The sequence below is a fragment of the Protopterus annectens genome, chromosome 12.part0 (genome assembly GCF_019279795.1).
Source record: "Protopterus annectens isolate FY-2018-M chromosome 12.part0, PAN1.0, whole genome shotgun sequence".
NCBI classification, from domain to species: Eukaryota; Metazoa; Chordata; order Ceratodontiformes; family Protopteridae; genus Protopterus; species Protopterus annectens.
Genome location: NC_056746.1, coordinates 191,217,642 through 191,236,623, shown reverse-complemented (window position 1 = coordinate 191,236,623; position 18,982 = coordinate 191,217,642).

The window sequence follows — 18,982 nt, the reverse complement described above, 5'->3', positions numbered from 1 at the left end:
TGTCATTCTGTCAACACGACTTTTGCTGAATCCCATTTTATTGAAAATATTTCACCAAAACTACATTTTTCAGTAGTTTAGAATTCCCTTTTCTCTACTGTTGTGTGACCTCTGAGTAGATGCATTTAAGTTTGTGGAGTGCGGGTGCAGGGGGGTGTCCCCCCTACACAAAATAATTTGCTTTTAGGTTTGCTGACAGTGTTTTCAGCAAAATAGTATAGCTGAAATGGGATTCAATTAAAGTATCCTTGCTCTAGCAGCATGAATCTGTGGGAGCACTAGGTGTCTACCCCATGGAGCCCAGGCCTATTATGTCCACATTAATGTGTGCTACTGCACTGTGAGTGGAGGAGAACTCTCAGAGAGCAGCTATAGTGGAGCATGGAAAAGCAAGTGAAGGGAAGATGGGTGCTTTGCTGGAGGAAAGGGCAGACCTCCCTACATGACCAGCAAGGCTAGCCTTCTCCTTACTACCCATCTCTTGCACTGAAACAGGTGACCTCTTTAGGGATTCCAAGGCAGGAAATAATGGGCTGCAGGGCTCTTGCCTGCCATCCCACAACAGAGGAACAAATACGCTAACTGGGTTCAAGCAGAAGAGCCATCTGGCTGGTCCTGGGGAAGGGGAAAAAAAATTCTGAAACTTCAAAGCTGTGTTGACAGCGAAGGATATGGAAGCCCTGATTATGACCTAGCCTGACTCAAGCTCAGTTAGTAGCCTGGAAGTTGGAGTGAGCTGCCCATCCTAGGAAGGGGAAAGAGGCACATGTGGCTCGCCAGTTGGGTGACACCTAGTGGAAGCACTAGGCATTAAGACCAGAGCATTTGCCTGTAGAGCACTCACTGCCATTGTGCACATGTATGTGACAGAAGAATCAATTTACAGATGCATGCGCCCCATGGACACAGAACAAAGAGCTGCCGGGGGGGGGTGTTCCACAAGGGAAAGAGCAGGCTGTTCTGCAGGACTACCAAGATGGTCTACTCCCTACCACCAGACACTCACCTTTGAGGAAATGTTTGGCAAACTGGGCTTCCTTGTGAGGAAAAAATGGATCATAAGGTTCTGTCCTACCCTGGGAATGCCCAGTTCCTGCCCTGTGGGATGAAAGTACTACATGTGTGCAGGTAGAAGAGCTATTGGGCAAGCTCCTGTGGGAAGCAGACAAATGATGAAGTTTCTGATATTAAGGGACAAAAGTGCTTAATAAAATTATTTTACTGATGGACTGTGGTGTCACATTATGTGGTGTTTTTGTTACATGGTTTGACTGTTTTTTGCGTTTTGGAGGTTACTTTGTCAAATTTGGTGTTAGGTCTGAAGGAGTGGTAGGCAATAAAATCCTGCACTGTGTGTGAGCTTTCAATGTTCTAAAACCATGTTTCAGTAACTAAACATATATTTTCAATGGTTATGAATGTCTGTAAGGAGTGCAGCTGTTTGTTAAGTCTTCTAGCATTGAACAGTGCTACCTTCATATGATTTTAGATATGGTTGGCTATGTAAATTGAGGAGACTGACTTTGCCTAAAAAGAAACTATGGGAAAGCAAATGTTTTAACAGATATCTCCAACCAGGCTGATATATATATATATATATATATATTGGATTGCCCACGAATGACACCAGTAATTAAGCCAGTAATTAAATTCAAGTATCTTTTATTTGTAGTGAGGCACTGTATTGGATAGAGCAATGGTGCAGTGGTTAACATTGTCGCCTCACAGCAAGAGGTTCCATGGTTTGATTCTCGACTGGGGCACCTTCTGTGCAGAGTCTACATGTCCTCTCTGTGTTCATATGGGTTTTCCCTGGGTGCTCCTGTTTCCTCCCATGTTACAAAGACATGCATCTGATGTGTTTCTCCCCGGGTCTCCACTAAAAATTGACTTGCTCCAAGTCAGACTATCCTGGTAAACAAATGTTAAATAAATCATTCTTGATGATGGTAGGATACTGCTCAAAACAAATTTACACTTATTTGCGCTGCATATTCAGAGAGCTCTAGCATGTCCCTCTTTATATGAGCCAAGTAAGTGAGTCTCAGATTGTTCACTCCCATGTGCATAATGACCAAATGATGTATATACCTGGGGTGAAGGGACTCGAGAGCCCTAGCAACATTGTGGATCCTGGTATCTGAGAGGCAGCTACCCATCACTCTGTCTTTGCGCAGCTTGGTGAATGGAGCATCTGTGTGCCTAACTGTGGAGTCACTTATGACCAAGACATTACCAGAAGTACCAGGCTGGTCTTGCTGTTTTAAGGGCTTCTGCATACTAGCTGAGTGACTCCCTGTCATAGCTGTGTTTTCTATTGTGTCAGAGTATACTGTATGTTGGTTATGACCTGTTGATGGTGGGTAATGTGCAGGAAGTCAATATGCGGGTTTAGGGAGATGCCTATACATAAGAGTTCTAGACGGTTCGGTTAGAGCTGTTTTAACAGTATCAGCATAAGGAAGTTTTATGGTGACAATTTGTGGATATTGCATAGGTATGCATGGGGTAAGATGGTCTTTTGCTCATTGCATGTACCTGACAGGGAGAGGGACACCTCCAGTTTAGTTAAGTATTCACACCTCTCACAGACAGAGTCATCTGGGTTAAGTAGGAGTTTGTTTTCGGAGATCACATGACAGTTTGTACATTTCCTTAAGATTCCATGTGCTATAAGTCTGGCAGTAGAAGGGGGTTAGTCTGGTGTCTACAGCTACCATAATGATTAGCTCAGTGCAGCTCTGCTCAGTAATTCTTAAAGAATAAAACAAAATAACCAATAAAAAGTAAAATCTGAAGCCCAGGTGATCTAAGGATCTGGGGTCTGCAGTAATTAGTCTCTTATTTATATCAATGAATAATTAATCCATAATGGCCTTTACACCAGTCCAAACCAATTTATTCAAAGCAGAAAATTAAATGCAGAAAAAAGATCGGGCAATACAGAAAACAACTGCTAGTAAAGTTAGGCAACTTAAATGCAGACACAAAAAGTACCTTCTTGGCTTTTTCTTCAATTTTTAGATCCAGCAGTTAGTCATACAGTGACTGCGTGTAGTGCAGGCCTCTGCAGTTTTATATTTAGTCATCATTATGAATAGTTACCAAATATTTAATTACTGGGATAATTCTTAGGCAATTAAATAAAATATTTTCATATATTCTAAGACCTAGGTACCTATTCTGATGTACTGAAATGCAACTTAACTAATTTTATATGCACATTACAATATAAGCCACAGAGTAGCTTCATTTGCTACAACAAATGCAATATTTGCCTTTCTAGCTTCTTAATGGAAAGTTACAGTTAATTAGCATCAAGAGTTGCTCTGTACACACACGTAGCTTTCTATAACGGCAGGAGCTCTTACACAGGAATATGGTGCCTCTCATTATAAGTTTATAGGTAGGTACTAGGCTATTGGCCCTAGGGCCTATACAAGCCTAGCCAAAAATGTACCCTGGCTTTCCCACCCAAGAAAATTATTTTCCTGTGCCCCTGTCAAGCAGAACCACAGAAGTGATCCCCGGGGTGAATTTCTTATTACTCATCCAATCATCAAGATTTTTCTTGAAGAGTGCTAATGAGGAGCTCTGTTAGATAGGTAGTCTGTTCCAGAGTATGGGAAGTCTCTGGGACAGGAATCTATCCCTCCAGCATGTTCTGTTTATTGTGGTGACAAGGTTTAGGTCCCTAGAGTGTGTAGCTCGGAGGGATTGGGATTTCTTTAAGTGGAGCATGTCCAACAGCTCTGGGTTTGACATAGCTTTGGGAGATCTGAGTAGGCGATATGTGATAGAGTAAAGCTGGAGTTTTTTGATTCGGTCTGCATAGGGCATCTGTTTGAGGCCAGTAATCCTCTTTGTGAGGTTTTTCTGCAGCCTTTACAGTTGTTGTAGATGTCTTGTGAGATACATACCAAAAGGGGCGTTGTACTCTATAATGGGTCTAATAAGTGATGAGTAGAGGGGAACAATGACCTCTTTTTTTCTGGATGAGAAACGTTTTGTGATGAGGTGTGCCACGTAGAAGGATTTCCTGACCACTATGGCGATGTGATTATCAAAGGAGAGACTACTGTTCACCTGTGTCCCAAGGTCTCTTATCACACTTTCGGTGTTAAGTAGACTACCGCCTATGTGGTAGTTCATTGGTACAGAGTTTTTACCAAAGGGGATGATAATGCACTTTTTGGCACTGAGCTTGAAATCATGGCTTTGACACCAGGCATCTGTCTCAGCGAGGCCCTTTTGCAGGATGTCCACATCATTAGAAGTTTTGATTATGACTCCTAGTTTGCAGTCATCTGCAAATTTAGTTAGCCAAAGACCTTCTGTGTTAGCCTGTACTTCAGAGAAGTAGATATCAAACAGAAGAGGACCCAGGACTGAACCCTGTGGTACTCCACTTGTCACTGGTCTGACACAATGTCGCTATTATTATTTTTCCTCTTTTGTAACAGTCACTTTAGCATTGCTGGGTGGCATTAAAGCCTTGCCCACATTATTGTTAAAGTGCAAGATTAATTTTGTCAAAATTTAAAAATTTACATCTACGGTTATATGAAAACCTAGGAAAAAAATGTTATAATTATGTTCCATTTGTCAGTCTAGAGGAAAGGATGGTCATCAGATAGTAGACATCACTGGCCTGTTGACAGCAACATTTTCATGATATTTGGTGGTGCTGGGGATAATATTTTTACATTTTCTACTTTGGACTTATTTTTGTCTTCTGCCAAGGTTATGGAGACATGCCGCAGAGAAGGTCTAATATTCTGAAAACATACACTCACATGGCTGTGCTCCTCAAACACTGAATCAGGAATGCAAAATCATGATTCAGTCCTCACACACAACACTTTCTCTGCAAACCCCCCCCCCCCAAAAAAAAAAAATCACCTAGTCTCAATAACATTAGCATAAATAGTAATGATCCTTGTTCTTTGTGCTAAATCAGTTTTTGTATAATGCATATAACTTTGCATGGTAATTACCTGCATCCACATCTTATTTTATTTGTAGCTGATGTGAACCTGTTTTGTTTCATTATTTTTTTACAATGTGATATTCACTATGTACACATGGGGGTGGGTTACACAGTGCTTTTGAGTCACTTCCCTGTTCCACACTAAGCCGAATCTGGAAGAGGTGGCACAGAGACCACCTATTGATTCAGTAGAGCTTTCTGGTGGTTGACTTTAATAATCAGCTGCCTTGATAGCATAACAGAAAGGATACACACAGAGAAACTTGACTAAGATTACTATGATTTATAATCAGTATCTAATACATCATGTGGCAGTTATTACATTGCTTTTACTCTGCTGTAACTTGTTTAACTTTGACCTTTTCTGAGGTACTTTCGTCCGTTTCTTCAGTGGTCATTAACTGTTACATGCTTGTTTTCATTCAGTGTCCCACTTCCTGTTGTTCCTGGACAACTACTTATACTTTGAGTACACTCTTAACACTGTCCAATGTGTCTGTATTTTGTTGTACATTAGTTGTGGCTTAGACTTGACTGATGAAACTTTTCCATTTGTGCCTTTTCAGTAAATAACTTCATATCATTTACTTTCCCTCTAGATGGTACAATACTGGCATCATATTTGCCTTAATATAATTATGTTTATTCTACTATATTTGCCTCTCACATCCAGAATGTTTCCGGAGAATGCAATAAAGCTTAGTAAATGTCATGCTTGTTGTCTGTATGGGCGGATACAGAATTTACAAAATGTTCGTTGTGAATTACAATATAAACATTTTATGAATGACTGCTTTTTTTTAAAAGGAAGACTTGGGTTATATAAATGGCTACATCATATCCCATATAATTTACACACACACACACACACACACACACACACACATATATATATATATATATATATATATATATATATATATACATAAAATCTATCTATCTATATATATATATATATATATATATATATATATATATATATACATATATACACACACACACACATATATATATATATATAGATACATATATACATATATATATATATATATATATATATATATATATATATATATATATATATACTCCACCTCTTAACTACCATATTAACATGTAATACCCTACCTAGTTCCTTCCCTCACCTTCATTTCTTTGAATATCTAAGCACTAAAGCCATTATCTATTATCTATTTGACAAACCAAACCCACTAATACACCTCTTCAAATGCTCAATGTTTACCATCTACTAATGCATAAGTATCTTTTATACTGAAAAAGCTGCTTCTTCTTTCATATGAATATATTCTAATTAGCAAATGCATGTGTAATTACACTGTAATTGTTTGTTTGTTTGTGTCTTTCAGCTTTTCCCAGTTAGGGGTCGCCACAGTGGAACTCCGTGTATATTATTTAATGTTTGTTCTTGTATACTACTGAATGTATGTTAAAATTTTGTAATCTTTTGCAGCTTTTCTCTCTGGGCCTCCTCTAAAAAGGGTTGTTGGACAAACCTAGTAAACAAAAGCAAAAGCAAAATCTTCTTCTTCTTCTTTTGGCTGCTCCCATTAGAGGTCGCCACAGCGGATCATCTGTTTCCATTTCTTCCTGTCCTCTGCATCTTGCTCTGTCACATCAACCACCTGCATGTTCTCTCCCACCACATCTATAAACCTTATCTTAGGCCTTCCTCTTTTCCTGTTACCTGGCAGCTTCATCCTTAGCATCTTTTTCCCAATATACCCAGCGTCCCTCCTCAGCACATGTCCAAACCAATGTAATCTTGCCTCTCTGGCTTTGTCGCCAAACCTTCCAACCTGGGCTGACCCTCTAAAATACTTATTCCTAATCCTGTCCACCCTCATCACACCCAGTGCAAATCTCAACTTCTTTAACTCTGCCACATCCAGCTCTGACTCCTGCCTTTTTGTCAATGCCACTGTCTCCAAACCATATAACATAGCTGGTCTCACTTCGCTCTTGTAGACCTTCCCTTTCACTCTTATTGGTACTCATCTGTCACAAATCACTCCTGACACTCTTCTCCAACCACTCCATCCTGTCTGCACTCTCTTCTTCACCTCTCTTCCACACTCACCATTACTCTGAACTGTTGATCACAAGTATTTAAACTCATCCACCTTCGCCACCTCTACTCCCTGCATCCTCACCATTCCTCTATCCTCCCTCTCATTCACACACATATATTCTGTTTTAGTCCTGCTGACCTTCATTCCTCTTCTCTCTAGAGCATATCTCCACCTCTCCAGGGTCTCCTCCACCTGTTCCATACTCTCTCTACAGATCACAATGTCATCTGCAAACATCATAGTCCACGGGGACTCCTGTCTGATCTCATCTGTCAACCTGTCCATCACCATTGCAAATAAGAAATGACTCAGAGCTGATCCTTGATGTAATTCCACCTCCACCTTAAACGCATCCATCACTCCCACCGCAGACCTCATCGCTGTCACACTACCCTCGTACATATCCTGTACTACTCTTACATACTTCTCTGACAGTCCCGACTTCTTCATACAATACCACAACTCTTCTCTAGGCACCCTGTCATATGCTTTCTCTAAGATCACAAAGACACAATGCAACTCCTTCTGAACTTCTCTGTACTTCTCCATCAACACTCTCAGAGCAAACATTGCATCTGTAGTGCTCTTTCCTGGCATGAAACCATACTGCTGATCACTAATCATCACCTCCCTTTTTAACATAGCTTCCACTACTCTTTCCCATAAAAGCAAAATAAATAATTTAAATAAATAATACTGCATCAAACAGTGCTAGCAAACTGTAATCCTCTAATCCTCACACACACAAACATGCATAACTGATAATGCCTCAAAGTATGTATACACATACACACACACACACACACACACACACACACACACACACACACACACACACACATATATGCACATAACTGATAATGCCTAAAAGTATGTACACACACACACACACACACACACACACACACACACACACACACACACACACACACACACACACACACACACACACACACACACACACACACATACATATGCACACACGCACATAACTGATAATGCCTCAAAGTATGTATACACACACACTCACATAAGTGATAATGCTTCAGGGTATGCATGTTCACTCACACACACACACACACACACACACACACACACACACACACACACACACACACACACGCACACACACACACATGATTGATAGTGCCTCAAAGAATGGTAGCATCGTGGAATAAGATACTGTAGGGAGGTGACAAAGTTTGAAAGCATAAGCAGGCGGCCTAAAAACTCTTTAAAGATTCAGTATTCACAAAGGCTGTAGTTCTGTACTTTTGTTCTGAGAAAGTCGGTATTGCCAGAAATAAGATTAAGTTAACTAGTAGCATTGCCAACATAACTATTAGCAAATTATACTATTTACTTAAATTTACTTAATACATAGTTTTGATTTTGAGTAGTTATGAAAATTCTTCTGCCAAGTAAGACGTTATGAGTATTAAAACATTTGTCAAATGTAGTAACTAGCTGGCACAGTATCTTTTTATTGTAATGATACTATAGAGGTGTGTGTGGTAATATAATGGGAGGAACAGCTTTAAGTTTCAGCTGAAAAAAGTCATCATAAAACACCATTTTATGTGTTTTATAATCATCATATGTGCTTGAATAATCAGAATCTGCTATTTTCTCTTGTGAATGTGCATCACAGCTTTTGTCTGTGGAGAGCATGCTGCTGAATATTATCTTTAATTAATTCTTCATACTTGTTTGTATGTTTACTTTAGTTTCAGCCATGAACTGTAGATCATAGAAAGTCTGTTATGGAATGTATCGATTCAAAGATCTGTTAATTACAAAAGTGTGTTCTAAAGTATAAGGGTGGATTATTTTAAAGGACCTCTAAATTCAAATGTCAAGACTGCCTCTTCACAAATTATTTTCCTTCCCTTTATTTCAGTCTATAGAATGCCACATATCAAAAAAGTGTGATTTAATTAATTATCCCTATGTTTCCTATACCTGATTTTGCAGTTTTTTAGGCACACAATTTTCTCTTTCTGTGAAATCTCATAATATTTCCTTTGGGAATTTGTCACTCCTTAAGGCAAACTGCTCAGAGAGTGGTGACAGAGCTATGAATTCACCACCTCACATGTTAATGAAACAAAAGTATGGCCACACATTTATTTAGCAGAATGCATCTAAGAAAAGCCAAAGCATGCCATTCGAAGAATCTGCAGACATTGTGTTTACAGATACTCAAAGAATGCACAGCCTAAGGGTAATGTCAGTCATACCTCTCAGCCTGTTAAAGCAAGAAATCAGGAGAACGTCATAAGTAAAGGGGAGACAAAGGCCCAAAAATAGGGACTTTTTTAAACATTGCTCTTACAAACATAGAAGGTTGATAGAACAATAGGTTTTACATTAGCGTGAATTTTCTGAAGGGTATGAAGTCTGAAGCTCAAACAACTTTCATTATTTTCTGACTTCAATCCTCAATTACTTCTCAATGATTTACCAGAAAACAGCAATTTTATGAGAAGCAAACCAAAAACGTGAGGCAAAAATCTGGAGATTCTGAAGGCACTTCAATCTCTAAATAGCCTGGAACTACCAAATTACCATGACTGATTACAGCTTATGATTGCTCACAAACTCATCTTCAAACGCTCTGACTGTCCATCCCTTAATTTCATCTTCACCCCTACCTCCCTAACAGGCCCCTTAGTTCTGAGAACACAAATTTACTCCAAGTTCAGAAGCCTAAATGACCTCCAGGACAACTTATCTTCTCTTTCTCCCGTGCCAAAAAATTTAATGCTCTCCCATTATCTCTCAGAACAAACCTTAACCCTATAAATTTTAAATCCTGTCTACACTCATACCTCTTCACTACCTGGAACTGTACTTGCTCATAATCCTATACTAACCCCGCCATAAAACCTTATAACTCTACTCTTTACTAGCCTATTAACTAACTGTATATATATATATATATATATATATATATATATATATATATATATATATATATATATGTGTGTGTGTGTGTGTGTGTGTGTGTGTATCTATGTATGTTGTGACTCCCGTGCCCTGGCTCAGCAATCAAGGAGTCTCAATCCTCACCACTAACACCAGAGAGGGTGTCTCATATATGAGGAAGGAATAACAAATACACACAGTAAAGTGCAATTTCCCTTAAGAGCACGCAGAGATCACTCTCAGTCCGGGGATGGTTGCTCTCTTGCTCCCCAGGTCCCCAATAAGACTCCCCACTGGTACAACTATAGGGTCAAGATCTCAGCCTAGTGGGCAAGCTAAAATCTCCAGCACCCTCTCTGTCCAACCAGTGCTTCATGTCCCTGCCCAAGTAGCTAACACACACACACACTTTGAGATAAGAGTTTACACAACCACACAGAAATTTCTGGGGAAGGCTGGCACATGTTCTCCAGCTGTGCCCCTTTTTACCCAGACTATATGGTAGTACCAGCTGTCACCGCCCAATAATAATTATCAGCTACTCAAAGGCCCTTAAAAGGGTGTCCAATTATTACTGTGCAATATTATTATCCAATTGGTAAGTGTGACTTAACAGTCTTAAGGCTTATTAGAGAGATCTGGTACAGGATCCATATATACATGCAATGTACTCTTAGAGCTTAACTTATCTCTACACAAAACAGCCACAGTTAAAATGTTTTAAAATATTTAATAATAAATAATTAAAACCACAAGATAATACTTTCTACTACACAGTGCTAGTCAAAAGAGTTCAGAGATCACACAGAAATACTTAAAATAAATCAGTAGTACAGTTCTGACATCACAGAAAAACACTTAGTCTAATCTTTATAGTCCTAGCTATTTCTACAAGAAAACACACTTCTGCGATAACTTACTTAAGAGAGCATAAGGCAGCACTGAGTTGGATATCAAGACAAAAATGCTTAATAATCTCTGGTTCTCACTGTTTAAATTGAAACTGTAGTTCTGCTAAAACATTACATAATCTTTTACACTTTCCTGGTGTTCCCAGGCTGACAGAAACTGCATTTACATTCTTTTACACTTAGCGTAATAAAGGACATTCCACATGTAAATTCTGGTCATTAACTTCACCCTTAAAACAATAGGCAAGAAGCCTTCATTTAGCCGGAGTGGAGCCAACTTTTAAACATGAAAGGCAGTCAAGAAATAATTATAATTTCAAAGGACCAACAAGAAATGCCTGACTTAGCTTTCTTTACAGCAGATGACATTGTTGCCACATTGTTTTAAGTTCAACATTCATATTTACAAATGATAGAATTATCTGCACAATTCTATCTGGCTAGGCTGGCATCCTTCACCCATCTCTACCAGTCTTCACATATGTATGTATATATAGGAAGGCTGTATGCATATCTGTAAAACTTGTTTTGCAATTTGCCTAAGTATGATATTACTTTACAATGTGTTAAATACCCAAGACTATTAATTGTATTACTGTACGTTATGATTCTACTGTTCCTCATGCTGTGCAGTTTCTATATTACTGTGGAGCTTTTCTCCCTGGGCCTCCACTGAAAATGGGCTCATTATGGCCCAGTGGACATCCCCGGTTAACAAACTGCAAATAAATAAATAAATAAATAAATAATAAAATATGGACAGCTGAGAGGTATGTTGCCAATTCAGTTTAATGGAAGAGGTTTGTGGGTATGTGAAGGGAAAGAGGGATTCTTTTTAGGTAGCTATTTGTTGGGTACAGATAAAGATTTCATTTACTGTATAAAGATGAAAGTTGTTTAAGCAGTTCACTTGGTTATAGGATGTAGGTACCATAGTTACAGACAATATTACCTAATGAAATGGAATAGCACTCTGGATTTTTTTCATATTCTTGGTGCATACTGAAATATAAAGACAAACAACCTGCTCGAGGTGAAATAGTTTAATGAGCCACAGTGTTAAAAGTAACAATGTGTTGAAAGGTTTAGCGCTTTCGTTCCACGTGGCACACTGAAATATAATGGTCTTGTGCAGAATAAGTAAATACTCCATACTACTACTATACAGATCTGTGGTTGACTCTCATTTAGAGCACAGTGTGCAATACTGGCAGCCTTAAAGGGAGAAAAAAAATCATGCTAACCACTAGTATTTAAAGAAAGGCTACTCGCATTATAAGGACAATGAAGAAAAATGGATAAGAAGTGAGATTGCGGGAGGTTTAATTTTACACTGGAAGAAAGGCAAATAGAAAAGCACATAACAAGATAATCATACCTCTCAACTTCTAAACCTAGGAAATCAGGACAAATCCAAAAATAATTGGGGGGGGGGGTGGAGGCAAAGAACCAAAACCAGGCACAGATTTTTACTACGTCTCCTATAAGCTTAGAAAGTTGGTAGAATAATGTTTTGTTTAGCATTTATTTTTCTGAAGGATATGAAGTCTGAAACTTAAATATGTGTCATAATTTAGTGACTCCAATCTTTAATGATTTGCCAGGAAACCACAAGGAACAGAACAAAAATATGAGGCAAAAATCTGGACATTCTGAGAAAATCTGAAAAACTGAGAGGTATGACTAAGATACATAATATACCCAGAAAGAAAGCAGTGTGTTGGATTAATGCTACAAAGAAGATATACAGGAAGTAGAAGGGGTTCAGAATGGAGATGAAGCCTTCAGTGTAGACATTAGGAAGTACCTTTTTAAGGAATGATAAAGAGAAACATAAAAAAACTGCTAAAGGAAACTGTGAACTATTTTAGTGCAGAGATATTTAACAGTACCTGCTGAAACTCACTGGACTAGGACAATGGGAAGGCGTGCAGGACCTATAGGATACTGGTTGCTTAAATAAGAGCAGACTAGATAGACAGTTGAATTTTTCTGCATGACAAGCACACAATGTAAGAGAATGCCAGAGACAAACTAACAGAAGACCTATTTTCTAAATGGGAGATAATGCAAATAGTTCTTTCAGCTGAACACACTATAGCTGAATTCTGAATGTTTCAGGTCAGCTAAAAAATCAGTCATATCTAACCAGAAGACAGTGTGCATTGCAAGTTTTTTCCCCCCACATCATGGTTCACTGACTTCAGAGTTAATTTTATAAGAGAAGGGCACTGAGGATACAATTTCTGCATGGGAGGAGACGGAAAAAGCATAAATGCTCACAAACACACAGAAAACATTCTTAGTATTAAACTTTTCCAAATGGACATTATTATTTATTTATTTATTTAATTTATTTATTCTGTATTGACATTTGTTTATTGGGAAAGTATGACTGGGTAGAAGCCCATTTTCAGTGTAAGCCTGAGGAAAAAAGTTCGAAATTATTACAAAACATTTTAAGAACAATAATTTTACAATCTTCAAAAATAAAACAAAAACATCTGCAGGTTAAATAATTATAACAAATTAGACATAATATAAAACATTGGTTAAAAATCGATACAAGGTATTTGGCCATCATTTAATATTTAGAGAGATTTTGGACAGTTTGTAGAGAAATTAAAGGCAAGATAGTCTAATACAAATAGGAATTGCAGTATAAAATGAGGGGAAAAACAAGCTTATGATATATTTAGAGAAAGTCAGGGATGAGAATTAGCACTCAGAATGAAAGTGAAGAAAGGAGGGTAAGGAAGTATAAGGAATGAAAAAAATCCTTTTCACTTTTAGGCATATAGTGTATCCTGGATTTGAGCAAGAACAGAGCCGGATTTTAACTATGAAGTCTTTCAGAGTGGTTTTGAAAGATGGGAGAGTGGGTTTAGACCTGAAGAATACAGGTAAGGCGTTCCAGGCCTTAGCAAACTTGTATAAGAACAGACAGGGAGGTTGGTGTAATGGGCAAGGTGTTTACCTTACAGAAAAAAGTTGCAGGGTTTGATTCTCACATGAGGTGACTGGCTAGGCTTAAAATGGCCCACAAGGTCAGTTCACCTAATACTGATCTATGAACAATGCCCAGCAGATTTGCTAGGTTTGTAGACAGAGAGGAGTTTTTAGTCACTGGATCACAATGATCAACTGGGAACATAGTTGTATAGAACATTTTTAGTGCTGGACAGGCAGATGGATGCGGGATAATTTTATAGATGGTAAGAAGTTGTGTATTTGTTAGTTGATGTGGCAGTTCTAACCAATTTATTATTTTCATTGCTAAACAGTGCTGGGTTGTCAAATGGGTATGTACTGCAAATTTAGCAGCTTTGTTATAGCATTTTGTTCAAGTTTTAATTTTTGTGAAGCCTGGAGGTTAGTAAGGATGGGAGCACCATAAAGAAGAGTGGATAAAAATGTGAATATTCAAAAATTTTATAATGCTATGAATTTAATGATTGAAAAAGAATCGCATGAATTTTTAGGCATGGAAAAGTATTATAATTTAACTAAAAATGAATGGTTTAAATTAAAAGAGCTTGGGAAGAATGACAACATTGTTTTTAAACCTTCAGATAAAGGGGGTAAGTTAGTTGTCATGAATTCTTCTATGTATCATGAAATGTGTATGCTACATTTGAATAACACGGAAGTGTACACGAAAGTTAATCATGATTCTTTTCACAAAGCTCAACAAGAGTATCATAAGTTAATTGATAAAGGGGTTAGGTTACATTACTTTTTAGCTGCTGAAGCATATAAGAAATTTATTAATAAGGAAAAGGTCATTGCAAAATTCTTTTGCTTACCAAAAATTCATAAAAATTTACAACATCCTCCAGGACGCCCTATTGTGTCTGCTATAGGATATTTTACACACAATTTGGGATGTCTTTTACATTAAATATTGCTTAAGGAAGTGATTAAGCTTCCTTCATATATTAAAGATTCATTTGATTTTTTGGATAAAATAAAAAAGATTAGATGGTTGGAAGATATGTATTTTATAGTTGTTGATGTAACTAGTTTATATACTAATATTAAACATATATATGGATTGGAAGCAATACATTTTTTTCTAGGTGACAGCCCAAGAACACATTATATTATTGAGTTAGTTCATTTTTGTTTAAATAATAACATTTTTGAATTTGATGGAAGTCTCTATCAACAACAACAGGGTACGGCAATGGGGGCAGCTTTTGCCCCCATGTATGCCAATTTGTTTATGGGTTATATGGAAAATACCCATATATATAGAGATTCATTTTTTTCAAAGATATGTTAAACATTATTTTAGATTTATAGACAACCTTATTTTTATTTGTTATAAAGGTAAAGAAAAAGTTGATCAATTTTTGAGTTTTTTGAATAGTAATCAGTTTGAAATTAGATATGATCAAGCTCAGGTTGGTGTTAAAGTTGTTTTTCTTGATATGACTTTAGAAGGGCTTAATGGTGAAAAAGTTAAGACTAGTATTTATAGAAAATTTAATCAACAAAATTTAATGCTACAGGGTACTAGTTGTCATCCTCCTAGTAACTTGAATGCTATTCCATATGGAGAATTATTAAGAATCAAAAGGTTATGTAATGATGAAAATGAAGCTGCAAAAGAAGTGATGAGAACTATGAATATGTTTTTTAACAGAGGTTATGACAAATATAATATAGTGGAAAATTATTTGAAAATTTATAATAATTATAATATTTATAGATAGGATAATAATATAAGAAAAGTTATAGGTAATAATCAAATGATGGAGTATGATAGTATATTTTTTGTTACTAGGTATACAGTTTTTTCAGAGAAGTTTAATAAATTATTAAAAGAATATTGGAAAATAATTACCAAGCAAGTGTCTAGTTTATCAGCAATGACACTCAAATTCTCCTTTCAGAGGGGACGTAATATTCAAGACTTTTTAGTTCATAGTAAATTTAAGAGACCCACAAAATTCATAATTAATAGTATAAGAAGTTTAGGTACTAGTGCTTGTGGCAAATGCTCCATATGTTCATATATAGTGCCCACGTTCCATTTAATTAATGGAAAGAAATTTCAAACACAATATGTTTTTACTTGTACTACAAAGGGCATTATTTATGCAATAAAATGTTCTTGTAATTATTTTTATATAGGTGAAAGTAAGAGAAGTTTAAGTGAAAGAATTAAAGAGCATGTTAGGGATATAAAAAATAAAAAAATAGTAAGCCCTGTGGCAGAACATTTTAATTCAGTACACAATGGGGCAATTGATAGTTTAACAGTTACTATTTTGGAACATGTATCTGTATATTTTTCTAGTGATGAATTTTTGAAATATTTACTAAGAAAAAAAGAGTATATTTTTATAATGAAGTATAATACTTTGCAGCCCTTCGGGCTTAATAAGGAATGTCATTGGCAAGGTTTTATTTAATTCTTATGTTATTTTAAACAATGTTAATGTTGCTTTAAGATTTTAATTAATTAATTGATTGAATATGTTTGAAGAAAGTTATAAATTGGTTTGCTGTGTGTAGACAGTTTACTCTGTAAAGGCTGTTTTGGCCGAGGCGCCAGGAGAACAACGCTTTTCTTGGATTATTCAAAATTATTGCTGCTATTTTCATTGTGTGTTTCCACTAGTTATTTGCTGTGGAATTAAAAGTATACTTATCTGGAATTGAAGTCATTGGTTTTTCGGACGTGGTATTACAAATCTTTCGTTTTGGTGGTTTTTGTAAGAGTGGGGAGGAGATAAGTAACGGCAAGTGTAGTTTTAATTACATTGGTGAGAAAGGAAAGTTTTTGGCTCTGTAAAGCATCCTTATTTTTTGATGAGTTTTTCTTATGCAGTTTTGTATATGCAGGTCAAATGTAAGGTTATCATCCACTACCACCCCTAATAGTTTGTTATGAGAAGTGACTTCAGTGGTAGCAGTGGCGGCTGGTGACTTCAAATCACAGGGGGGCTGCAGGAGGGTAAAAATGTTTTATCCAAACACCTGCTGCCTGGACAACTGTTTTCATGGGGGAAAACATGATAAAAAAAAAGTAAAAAAAAACAAGAAACTAGCTCAAAGATACATTGCTTAAGGATTACTGTACAGGTTATGGACCACACATGATTGGCATTCTGTTGTTTTTTACTGGTAAAGTCTGTAGAGATGACTGGAAGTCTCCAACAAGTGTAATGAGCTTTGAAGGCTTAATGTTGGCAATCTTTAACAGTATTATTTATTAAAGCTTACTTGCATCTTACGATCTCAGACAAGCTTACCTTATGGTACAAAGGCTAACAAGGACAATTTTAAATATTGCTCTTATAAAACTAGAAAGATAATAGAATAGGTCTTGCATTAGTATGAATTTTCTGAAGGGGTATAAAATCTGAAACTCAGATGTCTGTCATTTCTAACTTCAGTCTTTTAGTGATGTCACTATTTGCCCAAAAACACAATTTTATGAAAAAAATTGCTATTTTTATAAGGGGAAGAGCAACATTTTGACATTTTGAGCCAAAAATTGGGACAGGTTGGCTATGCCTAATTCTATAATTCTATAAAACAAGCATGTTTGCATGTACCTCCAACCTGTTAATAAATCAAATCTGAATACGCCAAATATATTGGGGTAATAAATAACAGTAGTAATTGCTTTTGCATAAATTCGAGACAAAGTTGAGAGAAGCTCTTACTTTTAACATGCATTTTTCTGAAGGTTATGAAGTCTGAAACTTAGCAGTCATCTACTTGGAAGGCGAGAACCCACAACCTTCAGCAGCAAAGCAACCTACTGTGCTGTAGTATTAGTATTAACTTCTGCACAAGCACTAAATTTCCCTCCCTGCAGCTCTCAGTTCCTTGTAAAATCTACTCAATACTCAACTGCATCTCAAAGTGGTAGTAATATCAAGAGAGAGGGCTTTAAATTTTGAGGGATTTGGGAAAAAAAAGTAGCAATTTGGTCTTTTTTGACCAAAAGTTACAGTTCTATTTTCCTCACAAACTCAATCATTCTCCAAATTATGAACAATAAAATATTAAGATTTGTTCACCTAAGTAACAGCAGTGAACATCACTGTACAACAGTACAGATGGCCATCTAGTTACAGATTACTGCTAGAGGAATCTTCCTATGAAACACTTCAACTTTCAGGTTAATAAATGACAACTACCGCTTTCTTTTATGGAACAAGCTTTGGGTCAGGAGTAGGTTGTACTCATTAACCAGAACAGTATGCTACTTTTCCCATCTCTATTTACCCTATCACTGACAGAGTGGTCATCCTCAAAACTTGCTCCTCTACCCTGGAACAAGCTACCTAAAGCAATTATGTATTTATTTATTTATTTATTTATTAATATATATTTGCATTTGATAACTGGGACAGTCCAACTGGGCATAAAGCCCCTTTTCAATGAAAGCCTAGGGAGAAAATCTCCATATTGACATATGACGATTAAAATACATAACTCGTGGCTCTCTAGTCTCATGCTGCCCACAAATCAGCAAACTTCTGGGTGTGGGGGACTAGTCCAGCAATAATCCATGACTGTGCATGGGTATATCAGGTATGGCTGGATCACGAGGACATAGCTCCAGTCATTAAACAAAGCCAACCTTTGGTAAATCCTGATATACTCAAAAACAGAAATGGATTATTGATGTTATACAATTACACTATTTAAGAAAGAAATTGCTTACTTTTCTTAAATAATGTATTTATGTAAATACACTTCAGTCTTCTTCAGTGTTGTCTTCCCTATACTAATGTAATGTACAGACATAAAGAGCCATAAAATTGATAGAGTAGACTACTGAGGATAAAAAAGAAAATATGCATTGTTATATTATGCAAGAAACCCAGAGTTTTCAGATATAAGCTATTCAAAAAGATTAAGAAAGAAATTAGAGGAAAGAGACAAGTAAAACTGTCAAAAGCTTCAAATGCAAATTTGTGTTCATTAATACAACAGATCCATGAAAAGCATTATATAGACCAAAAATGTTGGGCTATATGGAAAAAGAAGTGAAGGATAAATTGTGAAAATATAAAACACAAAACCTAGATATTTTTGAA